Below are 23,132 nucleotides of genomic sequence, written 5' to 3' on the forward strand. Positions count from 1 at the left end.
TTTTTCTTTTGGCCTGAAATCTCGGATTCCTTTTTAAATATTGTAGCAGTGTCTACTGAATTTTGTTTCTTGTATCTTGTTTTAGAGATACTGCTAAGACTTTCTAGGTAATAAACTGTAAAGATAGCGGAGGTAATGTACAAGGAAGTTAGAAATGCATTGCATTTAATTTTGATAATGACTTAAGCAAAAAGGAATCCATTTAATAGAAATGTCCTTTATAAGGAATAGAAATACTATGTTATAAGCACAGATTTTGCCATCAACTAAGCAAGTAACTATAGGTCAAATTTTAACTCGTTCATTAAACAAAAACCTGAGAGCTTGTTAAATGACAAATACTGAATAAGACAGGAGAATAAGAAGATAAATGAGATATGGACTTAGTTGTTTTCAAGGAATTATGGTCAATTGCAGTGAATCTTTTAGCCTTTATGAATCACAATCTCTGTCTCGAGGATTCTGGCCAAGAAAACTGTAGAGATGACGTAGACTTGTATGTAAAATTCTGTTTACAGTTTCAAGGATTTACAGATTACACCCTTCTTCCCAAATGAAAGATGTCCATAGATTCTCCAGAGAGCTATAAGCCTCACCTAGGTAAATGCCATCAGCCTGAAGTAATGGAAAAGAGAAATTGGTAATATTAAAGGTATGTATTACTCCCAGTGGTGGACTGCAGAAGGGTATGGTGAACTCTGCTAACAAGAGGGCAGAGGCAGCTTCTGAAAGGAGGAGATGCTTGGGCGGAATCCTGATGAATGAGCTCAGGGGTCAAAAAGTTTCTCTGGAAATTTCGTTTCTTAAGCTGTGTTATTCAGGGCTTGAAGATCTCTCAGGTTCTTTTCATCTATTATTTTACCCTTTTATAGATTACAAAAGATGCTCATAAGCTGATGTTCTCCCATCGGTTGACACATCTTGATACCTCTTGAGCTTGAGCAAATGTGCATACTCTCTGAGGAATATTGACTAGCCTAATATGCCAGGAGAAAAGGCTAATAATAAGTAACACATTTGCCAGGTGCTGTGCTTGTTATATGACACTTTACCTTCATTAATTTATGTAATTCCTGTATCACCTTTTTGGATACAGTCTTTAACACCACCATTCTGCTTTGACCATTCTCCCAAAGAGACATACTCAGAACCAGTTTAGTAGAAAGAGGAGGTCTGGAATAAGACCTTACACTATTGCAAGCAAGAGTCTATGACTAAATGCCCCCTATTTGAATAGAGAAACCTGAAAATTTCGTTTCTTTTTTTGTTTCTTTCTTTCTTTTTTTTTTTTCTACCTTGTGTTCCTGCCTTAATGATGTCTCTAAATATTTTGCCAATAAGGAAGGGAAGCCTGCCATCTGTGCTGCTGAAATTGTGGGCAGGGTCACCAAAGAGTGACCACACAGGGCAGGAACATACAAAAACATTTCTTAGAAAACAGCGTTGCTCCCATTCCACTTGAGACAATGTTTTGTTTTTGTTTAAGAATCATAGAAACTGCAAATGAATAAGTTGTATTGGGTCATCTAACTTCACCTCCAGGGAACTGAGGACTTGCTACAACATATTCATTCAGTTCTTTTCCAGTTTCACATGTGGACTCCAACAGGGTTTTTCACCACACTTTCTGGACAATCATTCCGTGCTCCAAGTCAGTATTGCATGAATGTTGCTGTGACTTTGGAAGGAAAAGGAAAAACAGCCTCTAACAAAAACATTATTTGAGGGGTATGGTGAAGAAAGTTTATATATAAATGTTAAAATTGAATAACTAAGGAAACTGTATTTTTCTAAGCTGAACCAAGGAATGTTTTATAACTTTCATTAACCAAAGATAAAAAGGTAATTATGTTTCTTTCTTTCTGCTTTTTTTTTTTTTTTTTTTTTTTTTTTTGGAGACAGTTCTGTTGCCCAGGCTAGAGTGCAGTGGCACTACCTCAGCTCACTGCAGGCTTCACCTCCCAGATTCAAGCGATTCTCCTGCCTCAACCTCCGAGGTTGCTGGGATCACAGGCGTGTGCTACCATGCCCGGCTAATTTTTGTATTTTTAGTAGAGACGGGTTTCGCCATGTTGGCCAGGCTGTTCTCAAACTCCTGGCTTCAAGTGATCCTCTCGCCTCAGCCTCCCAAAGTGCTGGGATTACAGGTATAAGCCACCATGCCCAGCCTGGTAATTATGTTTCTATTTTCTAATTACAACTGCACTACCTTGAGTTTATCAATGATTGACTTTCGTAAGTTTTTTTATTTAAAAAATTTTTGACTTTTAATATACCTAAACATTTTAAGTTTGCAAGAATTCATTATTATATGTATGTTACAAAGGATGAAGATATATATATCATATATATATATTTTGTATATGATATATATACACACGATGTATACACACATATAAATAATCTGGATTTTGTTAAATATTTTACATGTATTTTCTTTCACTCCTCATAAAACACTGTTTTGTATTGTATCCCTATTCTAGATAAACAACAAAAGAAACAATACAAAAGTGAGCTTCAAAAAGGCTAATACCTTGGTCAATTTCGTAACTGGATAACTCATAACTCAGAGTGGAGTTTTGAGCTCACATCTGATTTCAGATCTCTGAACCACTATCTTTTACTTTATATTTCTTTAGTGCCTTACAATATTTTCAAGTATTATCAGGAAAAGAATGGTTTTTGATGGGCTGTCTTTGTTTAGATTAGAGAGGAGTGGTTTTTACTGGATTTTGTGGGCATAGGGAACTTGCTTTGGTCCAGAAATATATGGAAAGTATAGATTGTAGGTTTCAGAACCTTGGTTCGTCCACCTTCTTTCCCTGTTTCTTTTCTTTTCTTTTCTCTTCCTTCTTTTTTTTTTCCTTAGGTGTACTACATAACAGCTGTGTGTCTGTCTCAGCTTCCTCATCTCTAAAATGAAACTTTTAAAGCTATGTCCTTCATAAGGTAGTTGTGAAGATTTAAGTAGATATATGAAAGGTAGAATATATTGTTCAGAATATAGCATGTGACTAAATATTAATTATAATATATTGCACTACATATGTATGATTATACTGTTTATTAATGCTCTCATTGCACAGTATATGTTTATTACAGTATACTATATTTATTTTATATTATTATTATTGTACATTTCCCCCCTTTGGTCATTTAATTTGAAATCTCTCCATCATATATTTCCTTTAGATCCTAAGTCTCTAGTTTTCTGTGGTCTGTTCATTGAATGAAAATATCTCTGAGAGGAATATCTGCTTTGTTTGCAATCTTATTGTGAATTAATTTACCAAATTGTATCCTCGTGGGTTTGGAGAAGGGATTCCAAATGGATAAATCCAGAACACGGTAAGCACACAGAAGAAGATGCAAAAGAAAACAGGCTAAAATCAGAGTGAATAGTTTTCCCAGGAAAAGCTAGCCTTCTGCACAGTTTGCTTTGTGTATTTCTTTATTGGCTGATAAATGATGTCTGGGATGGTTTTCCTTTTACAAATAAAAACATGGCTTTTGTTCATCTCCTCTGAGTGCAAGATTCGTAAATTTTTTCTTTTTTGTGTGTTTTTTTTTTGAGACAGAGTCTCGCTCGGTCATCCAGGCTGGAGTGAAGTGGTGTGACCTCTGCTCACTGCAAGCTCCGCCTCCCGGGTTCATGCCATTCTCCTGCCTCAGCTTCCCTGGTAGCTGGGACTACAGGCACCCGCCACCAGCCTGGCTAATTTTTTGGATTTTTTTTTTTTTTTTAGTAGAGATGGGGTTTCACCGTGTTAGCCAGGATGGTCTTGATCTCCTGACCTCGTGATCCGCCCGCCTTGGCCTCCCAAAGTGCTGGGATTATAGGCGTGAGCCATGGTGCCCAGCCTAATTTTTTCAATAACTTCAAAGACTAGACAGTTACTTAACCAGCTGACACTAAAATGTTTTTATGGTTGGAATTGTATAATCATACACTTAAAATATCTATTAGTGCTTAAAATTTGTGCCTATGAGAGAACACTGGAAAAATGTATTTCATGGAAATAAAGGAAAATAAAATTATTTATAGTGCCAATATTCAAAGAAAAGCAAGCTTAACATTTTGTGCTATAAATGTTGCTACATTAGTGTTTGTCCTGTTGTTTATCTCTGTTACTTTTGTATGGTAATTTTGTAACTTTTTTTTTTGAGAAGGAGTTTCGCTCTTTCTCCCAGGCTGGTGCAGTGGCATGATCTCAGCTTATTGCAACCTGTGCCTCTCTGGTTCAAGCGATTCTCCTGCCTCGGCCTCCCAAGTAGCTGGGATTACAGGTGCCCACCACCACACCTGGCTAATTTTTGTATTTTTGGTAGAGACAGGGTTTCACCATGTTGGCCACGCTAGTCTTGAACTCCTGACCTCATGATCCACTCACCTCAGCCTCCCAAAGTGCTAGGATTACAGGCATGAGCCACCGTGCCCAGCCAACCTTTTTACGTAATTACATATCACACTTCGTTGTTACATGGTGTGTCAAACGATTTTAATGGATTTACACATTAGTTCAGTAGATGTAGTTTCCACATTTAGCCATTCTTGCAAATGTAACAAATTTGTTATTTGTATATTGTTTTGATTTATTGTACTTGTAAGTAATACAATGATGAGCATCTTTTATATAAACAAATGCTTATTAAGCCCTGAATATGTGCCAGGTCCAGGGCTTGGCATGGTGGGATCGACACTGAATAAGTCATGACCCAGCCTGTAAAGACCTTAGAATCTATTGGAAAAGATTAACAAATAAATTAGTGAATGCAGTTATTGGTATAACTCAGTAAGTGCTTTGATCTTATGTTCAAAATTTGCTTTGGAAGCAAATCTACTTCAGACAGCAGCTTGGGAAGGATAACTGATCAAGTAATACTTGAACTGAGGTTGAAAGTTGAATAAAATTCAACAAGATAAAATGCAAGAACAGAAGAATGTTTTTCAAGCAAAGAGCTTGAACAAATGTGCATGCTCTCTGAGGAATACTGACTAGCCTAATATGCCAGGAGAAAAGGCTAATACTAAGTAACACATTTGCCAGATGCTGTGCTAACCATTTTACCTTCATTAATTTATTTAATTCCTATGTTATCTTTTTGAATATAGTGAAATAGGTGCTATCATTATCCCCATTTTTAACTAAAACAAAAAACAAAACAACAGTAAAAACAAAAAAACAGAGACAAAGTAAAATTTTATAACAAACTTGTTTATATACATATAGTGACTATGCATCAGGTCCTGGATTTGGTCCCTGGAATCTGATTCCTGAGACCAGACTCAACCACCACTTCATTTCAAAGGTTGGAGATGAGATTATGATGCTTTCTTTCTTTTCTTTTCTTTCTTTTTTTTTTTTTTTGAGACAGAGTTTCACTCTTGTTGCCCAGACTGGAGTGCAATGGCATGACCTCAGCTCACTGCAGCCTCTGCCTCCCAGGTTCAAGCGATTCTCCTGTCCCAACCTCCTGAGTAGCTGGGATTACAGGCACCCACCACTATGCCCAGCTAATTTTTGGTATATTTAGTAGAGATGGGGTTTCACCATGCTGGCCAGGCTGGTCTTGAACTCCTGACCTCAGGTGATCTGCCCGCCTTGGCCTCCCAAAGTGTTGGGATAACAGGCGTGAACCACTGTGCCCAGCCGAGATTATGAAGCTCTTAAGCATTACACTGCATCCCCAAACAAAGAGAATTGTTTACAGATTTTCAGTAATGCAGCGGTATCACTAGATTTTTTTATTTAGAAATATCAGTAGGCATCTGTTTAGTACATTTGAGCTTTATTTTTCTTTTTTTAACCTACAGTATGTAAAAAAAAAGAAAAAAGAAAAACTTTGTTTTAACATATAGTAATTTTTAAAAAAGCCATGTGTGGTGGCTCATGCCTGTCATCCCAGCACTTTGGGAGGCCGAGGCGGGTGGATCACGAGGTCAGCAGATCAAGACCATCCTAGCTAACACGGTGAAACTCCGTCTCTACTAAAAATACAAAAAAATTAGCCAGGCATGGTGGCGGGTGCCTGTAGTCCCAGCTACTCGGGAGGCTGAGGCAGGAGAATGGCGTGAATCTGAGGTGGAGCTTGCAGTGAGCCGAGATTGCACCACTGCACTCCAGCCTGGGCAACAGAGCAAGACTCAGTCTCAATCAATCAATCAATCAATAGATAAATAAATAAGCGTAAGTCCTAAATTAAGGAATAAGTTTTAGAAATGTACAAGAGGAAGTTTAGGAAAAGAGAGTAGAATTTACTGGGCTTAGAGTTAGATCAACTATGGATGTCTAAATTCATTGCCTTAGAAGACGTTCCCATAGTGGAAGGAAGTGTTGGTTCAAAGGGTATGCATATTTTTAAGGATTTTGTGTATATTTTTAATTTTTATTTTAGTGTATGTGCCAGTTATTAAGCGATTGTTTCTCAGCAAAGTCTTTTGTAATCTGTTTTGTGATGCTGGTTCTCTCTAAGCCATTTTCCCCTTGGCAGCTAAATTGCTGTTACATCTTTCACCGTGGCAAAAAATATTTGGTTCTAGTCTTGAGTATTATTTTGTGTAACTTTCAGAACCAGTCCCTTTGGACGCATTCAGAAGTACCAGCACTAGAGGGATCCATCTGCTTTCAGGGGTCTCAGTGTTTGCAGGGCCACTCCTCTAAGCTTCTGGGTTCTCAATGCCCCCACATTTTCCCCTTGCCCCCAAATCTAGGAGTGGTGCTACATCTTGCAGTTCCTTATCGCTGTGTTACCACGATTTCCTCTTTTGTCATTTTCTGTTCTCTATCTCCTTCTATTAAAGTTTCTCTCATACAATAACAGATATGGGTTAAATTTTTCTGACCAGATCCCAATTGATACTTGTTTTTTATTTTTTATTTTTTTGAGACGCAATTTTGCTCTTGTTGCCCAGGCTGGAGTGCAATGGTGTGATCTCAGCTTACCACAACCTCCACCTCCCGGGTTCAAGAGATTCTCCTGCCTCAGCCTCCCAAGTAGCTGGGATTACAGGCATCTGCCACCAAACCTGGCTAATGTATTTTTAGTAGAGACAGAGCAATTACAGCATCTCCATTACCAACAGTGTATTTCTTAATTAATTAAACAGTAGCCTAGCACAGTAAGTTAAAAAATTAAGGATTTTTAAAATTCTCCTAAGAATCATGTTTCATTGTTCTATCAATACTTAATTAAATATCCTTACCACAAAACATTTATGTAATCTATAGCTTTGAACTGTGATTTGTTAATTTTTGACTTGACTTGATGGGCATTTAAATATTCCTACAAGTGACCCAAACCTATAAATCAGTGACTTAGTTGTGTTTAAAAATATTTGCAACATAAGAGTTGTTTGGTTTGGAATCCCAAGTAGTAAATTTGTCTTTGGAGAAACTGTAAAGAATAAAAAATGTTATTAAAACTCATAAAATTATAGTAGATTCTAAAGTAATATTGAAGTAAATTGATAAATTTAAGTTATACAGAAAATTGGGAGAGATATTAATACATTTCTATTTATTTAAATACTTAAACTCTGTCTAGAAAATATTGAAGTAGATAGTGGAAAGGCCAAGGACATCAAAGAATAGAAAAACAGAGCCATGTAAGCTGGCTAAAGAACTTGTGCTAAAGCAAACTGCATTTTCCCCCATTTTAACATTTTAAAAACTGGTAACTGAATTATAATTTATATACTCATTTACTATAATAATTCTTTTTTTGTCAGAAAATATTAAATTGCTAGTGCATTTTAGCATTTGGAGCCATCTTAGGATGAAGGAAATGTGATAAATATGCATATATATATATATATACACACACACACATATATTGCATATATATTCTACATAAGATAATTTTCCTTTATTTTTGTATAGATTTTTAATTTTGATTGCCCCTGTATACTTGATTTGGACTTTCTTTTCATTTGCTGCATTTTGTTTACTTACTTATCAGTTGGTGGACATTAGGGTTAGGGTTATTTCTGATTTACCTAATAATATTTTTAAATTTGAAATTTATTTTTAATTGACAAATTATTATACACATTTATGGGATACAATGTGATCTTTTGATATATATTTACACTGTGGAATCATTAAATCAAATCAATATATCCATCACCTCACATACCAATTTTTGTGGTGAGAACATTTAAAATCTAAACTTTAAGCAATTTTGAAATATACTATGCATTGTTATTAATTATAGTTACTATTCTGTGCAATAGATTTCTAAAGCTTATTCCTTCTATTTAGTAGAAACTTACTGTCCTTTGGTCAACATGTCACCATTCCCCAGCCTCTGATAACCACCATATTATTCTCTACTTCTATGAGTTTGACTTTTTAGATTCTATATATGAGATCATGTGGAATTTATCTTTCTGTGCCTGGTTTATTTCACTTAGCACAACATCCTCCAATTCATCCATGTTGTCACAAATGACAGAATTTTCTTCTTTCTGAAGTCTGAATAGTATTCCATTGTCTATATACATATTTTTTATCCATTCAATTCTTGATGAATACTTCAGTTGTACACCCATTTCTTAGCTAGTATAAATAATGGTACAATTGAACATGAGAGTGTGAATGTCCTTTCACATATGGTTTCAATTCCTTTGGATATATACCCAGTAGTTGGATCATATGGTAATTTTTAGTTTTTTGAGAAACTTCCACACTGTTTCCCATAATGGCTTTATTAATATACATTCCCACCAACGATGTAGAAGGATTCCATTTTCTCCACATCCTCCTCAACACTTGTCTTTCATCTTTTTGATAATAACCATTCCAACAGCTGTGAGGTGATATCTCATCATGGTTTTAATTTGTATTTCCCTGATAATTAGTGATGCTGAGAGATTTGTTTTTCCTGTATCCGTTGACTATTTGTATGTCTTCTGAGAATTATCTATTCAGGTTCTTTGCTTATATTCTAGTGGGGTAATTTGTATTTTTGCTGTGGAGTTCTTTGAGTTTTTTATGTATTTTGAATATTAGCCTCTAATCAGATACATGATGTGCAAACATTTTCGCCCAATCTATGTGTTTACTCTTCACTCTGTTTATTACTTCCTTTGCTGGGCAGAAGCTTTTTAATTTGTTTAAATTCTACTTGTTTATTTTTGCTTTTGTTGCCTGTGCTTTTAGGGTTTATCTAAGAAAACTTTTCCCAGACAAATGTCATTGAGCTTTTTTCGTATCAACTTTAAAAAACAGTTAGTAGTTCATACCATGTTATCTTTTTTTCTACCTGGGTGTTCTACAACGAGAACCTGACCTAACTCAAGGAAAGAGGAGAAACGAAAACATTTTTAAAATTAATATTAAGAATGTCAATGAAAAGAGTTAAACTCTGTAGAATATTTAAAGAGGTTTATTCTGAGCCAAATATAAGTGACAAATGGCTTGTGACACCACCCTCAGGAAATCCTGAGAACATGTGCCCAAGGTGGTTGGGTTACAGCTTGATTTTTACATTTTAGGAAGACATAAGACATCAATTAATACACGTAAGATATACAGTGGTTCAGTCTGGAAAGGTGGGACAACTCGAAGCAGGGGCTTCCAGGTCATATGTATATTCAAAGCTTTTCTAATTGGCAATTGGTTGAAAAACTTAAATAGTTGTCTAAAGACCTGAAATCAATAGAAGGAAATGTCTGGGTTAAAATAAGGGGTTGTGGAGACCAAGGTTTTTTACTATGAAGCCTCCAGGTAGCAGGCTTCAGAGAGAATAGATTGCAAGTATTTCTTAATAGATTTCTCATTAGACTTAAAAAAAATAAAGTGCCAGATTTTTAGTTGATTCTCTCCTGGATCAGGTAAAATACCTGGAAAGGAAGTTGATTCTCTACAGAATGCAGATTTTTCCCAGGAGAGACAGGTTTACTGGCTATTTCAAGATATGACAAAGAAACACATTTGGGGTTACAATAGGTAGATTTCTTTCTATATCTGTCATGTGATATGCTGGAGTCAGGCTGGAAAGTAAACCATGGGTATATAGGGTTAAATAAAACCCCTCTAGTGAGACTTTATGGTTTGTGAGGCATGACTCCCCAGGCCTCTGAGATAGGAATTTGGGCAAGAAAAGAAAAAGGTCAGAGTTTAGTCCTCAAGAATAAGATGTGATATTGGAGAATATACATATGTAACTTTCCATTAAGCCTAATTTTTTATAAACGCATTTTTCCTCTTCTATTATTAGGGGTCTTCTCTGAATTAATAATGCTAAGTGAGTTTACATTTGAAGAACTGAAAAAGTTCTAAAGAAAAGTATAACGAATGAGCTGAAAATAAGTATAAATAGAGTTTCTAATATTTTCTTCCTTCAACTTAATGATTTTCAGATTTTCACACATCTTCTAGTCTGCATGTGTTTTACTTTGGCAACCACCACATTGCAAAGATCATGAAAGGATTAGTATAATGACCTCTTTACATTATAACCCTCATATTGACATTAAGATTTTGATTTACTTATTAATAAACTGCTTTTCTTATTTTACCCTGAGAGCTCATATAGAGAAAAATTTGAGACAAAGACAAGTTGGGAAGGATTAAAAAATGAGTAAGAAATAGTATCTGTTTTCTTGAAACCTTGTGTCTAACGCATCACACTGACTTGAAAGCATTTGAGTGTAAAACAAAGCTGACTGGCATACATAAGAAATACAAGAATGTATAACTTGCTGTCAGATTATAAGGGTCAGAAAAGATCATTCTGCCTACAGGCTTAAAACACATTTCAAAGAAAGTGAAAGATTCTCCCCAGGGCCTGAAAGCTTAAGGGGATGAATAACTCCTCCCTCCTCAGGCTTAGTCCCAAGGCGCAAGGCCACTTGGCGCCTGCAGTGTGCCTCGGCAAGATAACAGAAGCAGGAAGAGAGCTAGCCAGAAGCCAGTACCCGCTGAAGACCGAGAGGCCATCCTAGTACCTTGTAGCAGTTACATCCGATGGAGACACTTCCTGTTTACAGGAGACTGTAAAACCCCTGCCCCATCCTCATTTGGTGCACACACCATTTTAGGCCTCAGCCGGCCTACACCCAGCTGCTTATCAAAACAGCGTGTTACTCCACACTGCCTTGTGTGGTTGGTATGCTCTGGGGGTTCGAACTGATACAAGAGGCTTGCAGAAAGGAGACACATTTTCCCACTATAGTATCATCCTAGTCTAGCTCAGTGCGTATACTGCTCTAAGTTATGAGCACTCCATCCTAGTATAGTCCTTACTAGAGCCATGGCATCTTGCTGTTGTGGAACAACTGAAAGGAACCAAAACGTCAGGATCACAGAATATTTTTAATGTTTTTTTGATGCCTTAGTCCCTGTATGAATCCTGTGGGAGTGAGAAAACTGATAGAATCAACCCCAAAGTATTTTTATATAAATTAGAGAAAATCCCTTTTCTCATTACAATATTTCACAGTCTCATGTCAATTCCAGCCTAATTTGCTCATGGTGGCAATCAAGGCCATCATGATGGGGGAGGAAATGTCTAAAGCATAAGGAAATCTCAGTTCTGCAATTCCAGACAGTGAATAAAATTGAAGAGTTAATTTTGATCAAAGGGGCTTTTGTGTGACTCAATTCAGATCATCCAGTTAACTGTCAACCTTATCTATTTCACTATAGAAGAAAATGAACATTTTATGTATTTAATAAAAGAGTAGAAAAATCTATTTAATTAAATATTTCCATAATCGAAATATGCAAAAAAACTCTTGATTAGTACTACAAGGAAGACTTGACCCTTCGCCCCAAGGACCTTAGAATCTATCCTAAGTAGCTTAGAAATTAGATATAAGGTATACCTGCCTTTTCCTATATTATCAGGAAAAGTTGGTATGCATACTTTCTCAATATTATTCTCCTCCACCAGAGGCCAATATCCTTAATCAGAATACTGGGAAGAGGAACAACAGAGAAACTGAGTCAAAACAAGAGCAGCCTAATAAAGATGTAATTGAGTCCTAAACAAACTTACAGCTATTCTGAGATCTAGCTCTTAATTTTTGAAATTTTCTATTATTTTTTACCTCCCTATATATTCTTGCAACAATCCTCAGTTGATTGCCAGCCAGTTCCTGCCAATTAACAGCTTTACACTTAAGCATCGTAAAATGACTTGCTCTTTTGATCACCTTCCCTTTCTTTATAAAGTTATCAATCAAAACTGTTCATTATACTTGTCTTTGGTGATGTGGTTTTCTCCTCCTCCCTCAACTTCTGTTTACTCTTAGAACCTGATTTTATGGAAGGAGATCCCAAGCAACTCATATTCTCTAGTAAACAAGGTGATGATTTTCAAAGCTTGCATCACAGGAGAGGTATGAAGGAGCTGATTGTTTCTAAGACATTTGGAAATTGAAATAAGAAATGTCCTTTGCAAGTAATTGTGAGAGTTTCTTCTGTACGAGATTACCACTCTCAGTATTTAACTTTCCTCTGGAAGCACTTCTGCCTGGCTTTCTTCACATGTTCCACCCCTTTAGTGCTAATGAAAACCTCATGCCCTCTAGTCTGAAAGGATTTGGGACTATATCTTCCACGTTAATGTAAAGTATGCCATTCTGGGCCCTATGTACTATTATTTGCTTTTCATGCTGCTGAATCTGTCATGTAGTAGTTTTGTATCATCCTGAGGACTTCGTATCTTTGCATCATATTGCTTCTTAATTCCCTGGTCTCACAATCCAGCCAGATATATTTGATTTACTAAGACACTAAGCCTCTTGTCATATCCTGGTGAGATCTGTAAGAGATGAGGTTGAGATATGAGAGAAAAGTTCTTCTGGAAATGACTGTCTTTTCCTTGGTCTTACAAATGATTCTGTTTGTTAAGTGATTAAAGCTTGTCTGGACAGACAGCAAACACAAGGGTAGATTTATAGCCTCTAAAAACAATATTTTCAAAGATTTTCTCCCAGAAAGCATGGCCCAGAGGCATCCCTTTGATTGATCTAAGTCCCTAAAGAGTTGCTTCAGCAACAAACAGAGACTTATTATGCTTCTTTCTTAAAAGACTTTGACATTTTATGGTTTTGCACAAAAATATTGAGCAGGAGTAAACAGAAATCCTGTAACCTTTCCTTAACTGAATTGTAGGCATACTTTGTCCTACAGTAAAATCAGCTACTACACTCTCATGACCTTATAAAATAGTGCATTACTTATCCAGTTGACTATGTCAACAGCCATTACCCAAATACACTTCTGTTCTGGGGAGAAAAATGAGGGAAATTACACATATCTATGTTTTGGGAGGTGACAACTTAGCAACAGGGGAAAACAGAACCAGTTTTTATTGTATGCATCCCCAAGTACCAAAAAAAGACTTTTAAAAAAATAACATTTTGGGAAAGCCCTTGTTTTTACTATTTTAGGACTTTGCATAAAAAACATTTTTTTAAATTCCATGCAAAATTGTCAACCTTCCTCCACAAAGAGGTGTAATTTTTATAGTCTTCTGGAGTGTTTTAGAAAATTCTCATCACTGAAACAGATTCCTTATGCATTACTGTCTTCTTATAGTATAGATGGGTATCAGTTTCACCATCTAAAATGTGATCTTTATCAGAACAAGAATCATTTTATTTATTTGGTATTATTGTCTATAAGAGATACTATTTAACAATGACGAGATAAGTAGTGCTAAACTCATGTTTTAAAGAGGAACAAAGCGTTGAGTATTTCAGTATCTAGCCTTTTTCATAGCAAAAAGCAAGGTTGGAATTGGAAGACTTTCAATTTTCTGACTAGTGAAATCTCCTAGTATAACACTGTGAAAGGAAAATGTCTTGGGCCCCTAAAAATCACTAAGCTAAAGGGAAAAGTTAAGGTGGGAACTGCTTAGGGCAGACCTGCCTCACATTCTATTCAAAGTTACACCTCTTCTCACGGAGATGAATGCATATCTGATTGCCTCCTTTGGAGAGGCTAATCAGAAACTCAAAAGGATGCGACCACTTGTCTCTTATCTACCTATGACCTACCTGGAAGCCTCCTTTCCACTTTGAGTTGTCCCACCTTCCCAGACCTAACCAATGTTCAGCTTACATATGTTGATTGATGTCTTCTGTCTCCCTAAAATGCATAAAAACAAAACTATGCTCTGACCACCTGGGGCACATGTCTTCAGGACCTCCTGAGGCTGTGTCATGGGTGCATGTCCTCAATATTAGCAAAATAAACTTTTACCTTGAAGGGAGGTAGCAACAGATGTATCTCTAATTTATAGAAAGAGAAGTTGAGGCAATGATGGAATTCACCCAGCCTCCCACGATCACCCCAAATAGTTCGAAACTGGCTTCCCCACCAACTTCCCCTCTCTCTATTGACACATGTAATTTAATAAATATCAACACACAGACTTCTGATCTCCTGTTATCAGATTTCCTCATTCCCATGCAAAAAGGTGTTTTTCCCAGTGAAGTTCTCTGGGAGTTTCAGAGTTTAGAAACCAAGTCAAGTGTCAGAAAGTTTGTTCAAATAGGATTGAGATTATATTTAGTAGTCTACAGATATAGTGAGGCTCTGCTATTTTAACTCTTCAAATTGAGGCTGAACAATTCTTTTTATGTTGGAGAGGGGGACTTTGGATTTTAAGATTAAACTAAATGACCTGTAGCAGTTTTCCAAAGCTGTAATCTGATTAGTTTATGACTATATGATTATCTAGATATTTTTAGAAAGAAAATAAGGGAGGGAGAGAGAGTTGAGATTTGCAAGACTAATGTTCAAGTATTTCCAAGAGACAGGAGTAGATCGCCCATCTTCTTACAGCTTTGCCAAACCTGTCTTGTGGGGGTTATTCTACCTTGAAGGGAGGGAGCAACTGATGTTATCTTCAATTTATAGAAGAAGAAGTTGAGGCAATGATGGAATTCACCCAGCCTCCCACAATCACCCCAAATAGTTTGAAATTGGCTTCCCCACAAATTTCCCCTCTATTGACACATATAATTTAATAAATATCAACGCACAGACTTCTAACTTCCCAGGATCAGATTTCCTCGTTCCCATGCAAAAAGGTGTTTTCCCAGTAAAGTTCTCTGGTAGTTTCAGAGTTTAGAAACCAAGTAACTGTCAAAAAGTTTGTTCAAATAGGATGGAGATTATATTTAGTAAGCCAACCATTTTGACAACTGGGAATGTGTTCACTTTGCTACTCGCTTGCCAAATGTGTAACATATACCTGGTTATGTACTGATCAAGGTTGACATTTACTCAAAGCTATTGGATCCTCTTCCAACAGAATTTATTTTTCAGTAAAATAAATTAAGCTGGCTAGTTTGGCATAGAATATAAAGTACTATATTTTTTCTTACTCAACCAATTCACTGGCTGTTTTTCTTTTTTTGTTTTGTTTTGATTAAACTTCCTTTACCAAGGAAACAATTGCTTTGATTTAGATTTTTGGAAGCAGTTATCATTCTGTCTAACTTGGGCTGAACTCCAAAGAACTCCCAAATAATTAGCATATAACGCCACTTACCCTTAACTGTTATCTTTGTTGCCAGCCAACTGTGGATGTCTTGATCATGATTGATTTCCTTGAGGCCATGACTTGATTAAAATTCCAGTTGCTGAGTGACACAGGCAGGGAGGCCCTGTCCATTGACCAGCAAGATACATAATGTGGATATGAATCTTTTCCCAACCCTGGGGAACTTAGCTCCCCACAATTGTAAATGTCAGTGAACTCAGAGCTAAAGCTCAGAAAATGGCAATGAATTCAGTTCTCAGGTAGGAATATGCATGCCAGCACTGAAAAACAGAATTTTAAAACAGTGAGCACTAATATATAAAACTGAACTTCCACTAATAGTTACTAAGTGTCTATTATTTGCAGGGTTCTGCAGTAGATACTACAGAACCCAGTGCTGTGATACCCAGATCTCTCTTTGGCCCGGAGGCACTAATTCCCAGCTGCTGTGAATATAGGTTGTAGGTAACTCACAATGGATTACTTCTCTGGGTATTGCCTTAGATGATGGAAGCTGTCTTGCCTAAATTTGTGGGCCCTCCAATGAATCACCCATGCAGAAGGTACAATAGCCTGCCCCCCTTGCCTCAAGCAGGACAACTTGGAATGGCCATCTTATCTCTAGAACTCCCTGTGGGATGAATGAGACCTCCATTACAATTGTATTAGAGCTCAATATTTTCTTCTGTCCAGTCTTGTTCTTCTCATTTCCTTAGGGATCTTGTTGCCGATAATACTGCTCAGTAATATCTGGCTTATAAATCTCCATAGCAGAGTTGTTCCCAAGGAATCTGAGCTGAGAAAGATACTATTCTTGGTACTGGACGGTGATGGTTATTTTTTGTTATACACATTGATACTCACTCTGCCCTCTGCTTGCTTACAATGTAGTAGAAGAGACAGAATGATAAGCAACTACTGTACTATTTTTTTGTTTTTTGTTTTTTGTTTTTAAAAAAGGCCATTCCTTCTCCTGCAAAGCAGAATTCTGTTGTCCCTTTTCTTTGCTTCCAGACTTCTACTTAGATCATATCATAATAAATCAGATCATTTTGTTGTTGATGGTGGTCTCTTACAAGAAGTTACGAGCATTTTGGAGACGGGGGTTAGTTGTGTTTACCTTCACACCTCTGGCGTACTGCCTGCAATAAATAGGACAGGTGCTCAGCAGTTTGTGTTGAATTGAAAAATAAATTAACACAAATAAATAACCCAGCTTATAAGTGTAATACAAAAAAAATATGTCATTAGAATGATAAAACTTCAGAGAAGACATGGCATTTGGGTTTGAAAAAATTTAGTAGGTTTAGGGCATATGGGTGTTTCAGACTGAGAAAGCAACATTGTAGTAGTAGTTTAAATTATACATTTTAGTTATAATAACAAAAACCTATTCAAGCTAATTTTGAGCAATGAACTGTCTTTACTGAATTACTATAGTGTATTTCATGGAGCCACTGGCCAGCATTTCTATTGCACCATATGGGGGCTTAGAATCAAGAACTCTAATATAAAAAACCACAGTTGTTATGATGGTTTCTTCATCATTTTCTTCAGAAAATAAGCTTCCCTTCTCTATTTGTCTGCTCACTCTTTTGTTGCTTCGCAAGTCTTTATCTTCAGGTCTCTTCATTCAAGAAGAGTTTACTTGAGGCTGTGAGTATAAGAAGAGAGATAATTGCCCCAGCTGTGGCCAGGTATCAATTCCTGGTTCAATCCTTAAGGTCAACATGGGTTATGGGAGATATTTTGGAGATGGAACATGAACAAGCCCATACATGGACAGATGAGTAGATAGTATAGATGAGGAACTCTAGGAAGTGTTTGCTGAGGTACAAACCTCATGGTGGGTTAGAAGAATTCCCATTGTAAACAGCGGTAATCCTTATTAACTTTAACAACTTCTTTTGTCAACTTTTAATCCTGTGTGTGTGTGTTTATGTGTAACAGAGTTGATTAAATAATTAAATGGTAGCAGCAGACTTCCTTTCAAGGTTGTATTTAGATTAGACTAATTTACAACCATTCTTAGTTCTTTGGGTATGTTTAATGTTAGGGAGGAGAAATACAAAACCTAGTTTTGTGAGATCACCTTTTTCAGGCTTAAGAGTTGTCATATAAAATTCTCAAAGTGTTCAGATGCCAAAACAAGCAGCGACTCTAGTGCCAGCATTCAATGATAGGAGAGTGAATAAAGCATCATTCTTACCTTCTAAAAGCTCATAGATTAACAGGTGTTTCCATGACAGGAGGGTCAGGGCATCAGTGACATGTCAATAAAACATTATGATGTGCTACATACAGTGATAAAGAAAGGACAACGTCCTCTAGGAACACTTCTTTCTGCCTGTAGAGGTCAAGGATTTCTCAACATAGAAGACATCTCATTTGTGTTTTTATCAATGAGTAGCATTGGCCAGATGAAGAAGCAGAAAAGAAAATTCAATAAAGGGAACAGCACATGCAAAACCAGGGCATTACACAACATCATGAAAGGCTGGAATAATGGCAAAAAAAAAAAAAAACAAAAAAAAACCCACCTTGATATCAAAAAGAAAATAAGTATGTTTTGTGAGCATGTTGGAACAGGGGGTAGTTAGACAAATGAGTCAAGGAAAAGAATTATGAGCAAAATTTGAAACGATAAAAGAATCTTCATGTTTTACCAAAGCACCCTGCATGAAGGTTTTTTAGACCACTGGATGCCAAAAAGTAAAGTGTAAACATGGGGGAAGATTGTGCCCGAATCAGAAGTGTGGTCCCATTGCCTAAGAAATGGGACCTGAGGTAGCTATGAGAGACACTCTAGTCCTTCTGCCATTAGACTTGTAGGAGAGAGAGAGAGTGGGGAAGGGAGGGAGGGAAGAGAAAGGAGAGAGGAAGGGAAGGAGAAATGAGAAGTGAGGAGAAGTTTCCAATGTGCAAATCCTTTAAAGGAAAGCCAAAAGTAGAAAGTATTCTTTAAAAGTCTGCTCATTTCCACAGAGCATTAGGAAACACAATTTTGCAGTTTGCAGTGTTGTTCCTAATGAGAAAAGTTATGTATTGAATTGGCATTAATTATCTATAGAATGCGAAATAGTCTAACATTTTCTCCTTATCTTCTCTTTAAAATCCTCAAAATTACAATTAAATTAAAAGTTACCTTATATGTCTTGTATGCATAATTTAAACACAATTCTTTTTAGAAGGGAACAGGTCCAGGTATACCACAAAGGGGCAGTGTGGCATCATGGTTAAGAGCTTAGAATCCGGAGCCATGGAGTCTGGGTTCAAAATCCTAGTTGCACTCATTTTTCTTTTTTTCTTTTTTTTAAGATGGAGTCTCACTCCACTGCGCAGGCTGGAGTGCAGTGGCACGATCTTGGCTCACTGCAACCACTGTCTCCTGAGTTCAAGCGATTCTGTCTCAGTCTCCCAAGTAGCTGGGATCACAGGCACTCGCCATCATACCTGGCTAATTTTTGTATTTTAGTAGAGATGGGATTTCACCATGTTGACCAGGCTGGTCTTGAACTCCTGACCTCAGGTGATCTGCTTGCCTTGGCCTCCCAAAGTGCCAGGATTACAGGTATGAGCGACTGCACTTGGCCGTTCCACTCATTTTTCACTGTGACCTAGGCAACATAGTTAACCTCTCTGTGCCTCAGCCCTTCATTTATAAAATAGGATTTAGAAAGTACCTTCATCAATTTAGAAAGTACCATCATCAATTTAGAAAGCATCAATTTAGAAAGTTTATTTTGCCAAGGTTAAGGACGTGTCCATGACACAACCTCAGAGGTCCTGACGACATATGCCCAAAGTGGTCGTAGTACAGCTGGCTTTTATACATTTTAGGGAAACATGAGACATCGATAAATATGTATAAGATACATAAAGGTTCGGTTTGTTAAGGCAGGACTACTCGAAGTGGTGCTTCTAGGTCAGAAGTTGATATAAGACAAAAGATTGGATTCTTTTGAGTCCTTGATCAGCCTTCCACTGAATACACAATTCAGTCTGGCTCAGTGAATCTGTATTTCTTACATAAATAATAGGGCAGAGGAAGCCATCAGACCTGTGTTTGTCTCACGTGAGCAGTGGGATGGCCTTCTGTCTTGTGAAGATAAGCTATCAGTTTACATTGCCAGAGTGAAATTCCACAGAACTGTTTTTGGGGTAAAGATCTTGAGGCTCACAAGGAATTCCTTGTAGGCAAATTGTGAGGGAGGTATGTAGCTTTTTTTTTTTTTTTTTTTTTTTTTTTTTTTTTTTTTTTTTTTTAATCTTTGTAGCTTTCTTATTTAGGAATAAAATGGGAGGCAGGTTTGCCTGACATAGTTCCCAGCTTGACTTTTCCTTTGGCTTAGTGATTTTGGGGTCCCCAGATTTATTTTCCTTTCACATTTGGAAGATCCAATGAATTAATACATATAATGGACTTAGAACAGAACCTGGAATAATATTAAATGGTTAAATTTTAGTTGTTATTATTATTATTAAGCTGAATTTGAAAATGCTTTTAATTCACATCACCCTTTCAATATAACTTGCAGTGGATATGGTTCCTTTGTTTCTCTCTAATTAGTTTCTCTGTCTCTTTCAAACAAGCACTCTTTTGGGAAGGAGTCTTCCAGATAGGTGCCTCCTGAGTGACTTGAAGACTGTCGCTTCCTGACAAGGGCAGAAGGCAATTCCCAGTGATTGACCAGCCGTGATTCAGGTTCACTACCCAATCTGTCATTTATGTAGCACAGGAGTCTCAGCCAAGCCTGGAGGAACAAAAGGTTTAGGGTCAAGCATTTGGAAATGCTCATTGTAATCACTAACTGTGGCACCTCCTCATATATTGTCTCACACTCTCAACCAGACATTACCTATATTTCTGACTTGTCTTTCCACAGAACATCACGTTCTTCACTGGCAGAGACTCTTCTCTACTTCTGCCACAATACCTACCTGCCACAATACCTACCTGCCACAATACCTAGAATATTGCTGCCCTGAAGCAGGTGTTTAGCAAATACGTGCTGAGCAACACTTCCTTGCAAAACTTTGAAATGGAGAATTAATGGTTGACTAACATACACAGATAGGGTACCTATTTCTTCTGCCACAATGCCTATTTTAAAGTTTCCAAGCCCTCCATGTCCTTTTACTACAAACTTTAACTTCTGCAGGTTTTCCAGAATCTGCACAATTGGATTTCACCACACCTAGCCAGTTTTAAATATGATGACAACAGCTATTGTTAAGTGCTTACTGGGTGTTGAGCGTTGTTCTAAGAAATTTACCTCAATTATCTCATTTATTACTCACAGCAATCATGTAAGCTAGGTACTGTTATTATATTTATTGTATAGATGAGAAACAAGGCACGAAGTTTTGGAGACACAAGTTTAGCAAGTAGTAGAGCTGGAATTGGAATGCCCCTTCCCTAGAAGACTGACTCCTGTTTTTCTCACTAAACTCCCATCCCCTTGGGACATCCCATCCCATCCACAGTCAAACTAGTCAATTTCCAAAAAAAAAAGAAAACGAAAAAAGAGTGCCATTTGCTTCCTGTCTTCATGCTTTCACTCTTATTGTTCCTCTAACAATAAGGGTCAGGATATCTTCATACCTCTTCGTTAAAACCTTACTGCTAAGCAGATTCCTCACAACACTCTGCCTATGTAGGTTTTCACATTATCTTAAACCTTCTAGAATAGTTCTTGCTTAATTAAGTGCTCTCATATATTGCTCATGTATGTTCTACTTTTACTAACAGTCTGCTTTGACGGGCTTTTCTCCCTAGAAATACATCCTTCTTTCCTCTACTCTATGACATAAGGTTCAGGGCTAAACTCATTCTGTACTCAATATAGACTTAAGAATTAGTGGATTTTCAGAGTGCATTTGAAAGCACACTTGACCCTGAATTTCATTGTCAAGTAGCAACCAGGTGAGATCTTTATAGCCACCTCATATGAAAACACTGACACCACTAACCCTTCTCTAGTGTCGATGTAGAAAGTCTACATAGTAGTGACAGATGGTACAAAAGTGGACTGTGGGGTTCAGTGACTTAGGGGAGGTACCCAGAACAGATGGGTGTAATTCAGTGTGATTACATGCCACCTATGAAAGAGTGACACATACATTTCCATGGGAATAAACAGAAAAAAATTCAGTAATGTTAGCAGAGTCTGTGTCTTTCCCAATGCCCACTCTAACCTAAAGGACAGGCAAGCAGGAGATGGTGCAATCAAGAGCCAGGAGTCACATGAGCAAGGTACACACACCATTGCTCTACAATAAGTTTCCAAACGTTATTTAGCAACCTTGTCTCCAGTGTTTGCTTTCTCTCTGGGCTCCAGGAGTAAAGGTCTCAGTTTCGTAATTGTAATACGGCTGCATCCAGTGTTCTGTCAGAATTCCCTCTGGTAGCAATGAGCATTTAGTTTACAAGCTTTCTGTCTGGGTAAGTTTTGGCTGGGATAAGCTATGGAGGTGAGCAGGGCAAAAATAACTGGATTCAAAGTTGAATGAACAATTAAAATCTAAGAATATGTAAAGCAAATGAATCCATGGTAGAGATATTTTTCCAGAAGCTTCCATTACGTCTGTATCTGCTATTTAAAATCTAGACTCAAGGTTAAGACAGAAGGGGATCTCTTTACTACCTCTGCTCACTGATTCCAGATGAAGTCACAAACACGCAAAGTAAAACTTCAGGATCTGTTCAGTAACCAAGTTGACATGTGACTAATCAAGTCTAGTGTGCATTTTGGAAAAAATATATACACTATATTCAAAAATAACAAATAAATACATGTCAAAAATCAAACAACAACAAAAACAGTTGCAAAGAAAACTTCATGGACTCTCTCTTAAGTATATTTATAATAAAGATTAGATTAGAAAAAATCACTAGTCTGGTGGGCATTCAACTGAATTGCAATCTAGCCCAGAGCCAAATTCTTCCCCCTGCCTACTGTGTACTCAGGTCTACCAGTGACCTTATGCCATGTAAACAGAGTTAAAGAGGACATTGCAGCATGGGTTTATCCAAAAAGAGTGAGAGGTTGATCTTAGTGGTTAGGGATCAGAACAGAAGAATGAATGAGCAGGCAATTTTAAAAAGAGCCTGTGGGTCCTGCCATTTGGCATCATGTCTTGGTCTGATCTCTTTCTGTGGGTATTCACCCTGAGGTCCCACTTCCCCACTGCGTCATTCCATTCCTCTGCATTCTTAAACCATCTCTGCTCACGTATTGTTCTACATAGTTGAGACCACACAGCAACCACGTAGGGGTGATGCAAAACTCTTCTTAGAAAAAAAAAGATATATGTGACATGAGTCAGAAAACAGTGCTAACACAAGGATTCAACCCTAAAACTCACTGAATCCAATTCTCCCAGGGTGGCTGTGGCTTCCTGGAAAAAAATATTTCTCAGATTATGAGATGCATTGCCAACTCCTTTATGCCGGCAGAAGTGGCCTGTGCCCTAAGAATATGTCAATTACTCCTTTCACCTGAAGGAGTCATTCCCATTCATGCCTCTTTGTCTTTATTTATACTTCACTCAGCCCATTTTGATTACCCTTTCCAGTATTCTACATTCTGGGTCTATATAAAAGCTCTTCTGTTACTGGAGTCTTA

The sequence above is a fragment of the Chlorocebus sabaeus genome, chromosome 8, assembly GCF_047675955.1.
Source record: "Chlorocebus sabaeus isolate Y175 chromosome 8, mChlSab1.0.hap1, whole genome shotgun sequence".
NCBI classification, from domain to species: Eukaryota; Metazoa; Chordata; class Mammalia; order Primates; family Cercopithecidae; genus Chlorocebus; species Chlorocebus sabaeus.